Here is a 227-nt window from a genome sequence, read left to right as displayed (position 1 = left end):
GGAAGGACGCTAGTATGTCGCTCAAGGATTATATGAATTTTAAGTAATTAGTTTGATGGGTGCGATCATACCAGCACTAATGCACCGGATCCCATCAGAACTCCGCAGGTAAGCGTGCTTGGGCGAGAGTAGTCCTAGGATGGGTGACCTCCTGGGAAGTCCTCGTGTTGCACCCCTCGTTTTTGTTTTCTCCGCCTTGCGAGATAAATTGACAAGAAGGACCACTC

At 48.9% G+C, this 227-nt stretch overlaps 1 non-coding gene across 1 annotated transcript; it reads left to right on the top strand.

The window, feature by feature from the left end:
* Positions 1-57: 57 nt before the first annotated feature.
* LOC118346075 lies at positions 58-176 on the top strand. Its single transcript, XR_004799471.1, has one exon. It is a non-coding gene; the product is annotated as a 5S ribosomal RNA (ribosomal RNA).
* The last annotated feature ends 51 nt before the right edge of the window (positions 177-227 follow it).

This window comes from Juglans regia, unplaced genomic scaffold, assembly GCF_001411555.2.
Source record: "Juglans regia cultivar Chandler unplaced genomic scaffold, Walnut 2.0 Scaffold_6543, whole genome shotgun sequence".
NCBI classification, from domain to species: domain Eukaryota; kingdom Viridiplantae; phylum Streptophyta; class Magnoliopsida; order Fagales; family Juglandaceae; genus Juglans; species Juglans regia.
This window is presented reverse-complemented; position numbering and strand designations above follow the sequence as displayed.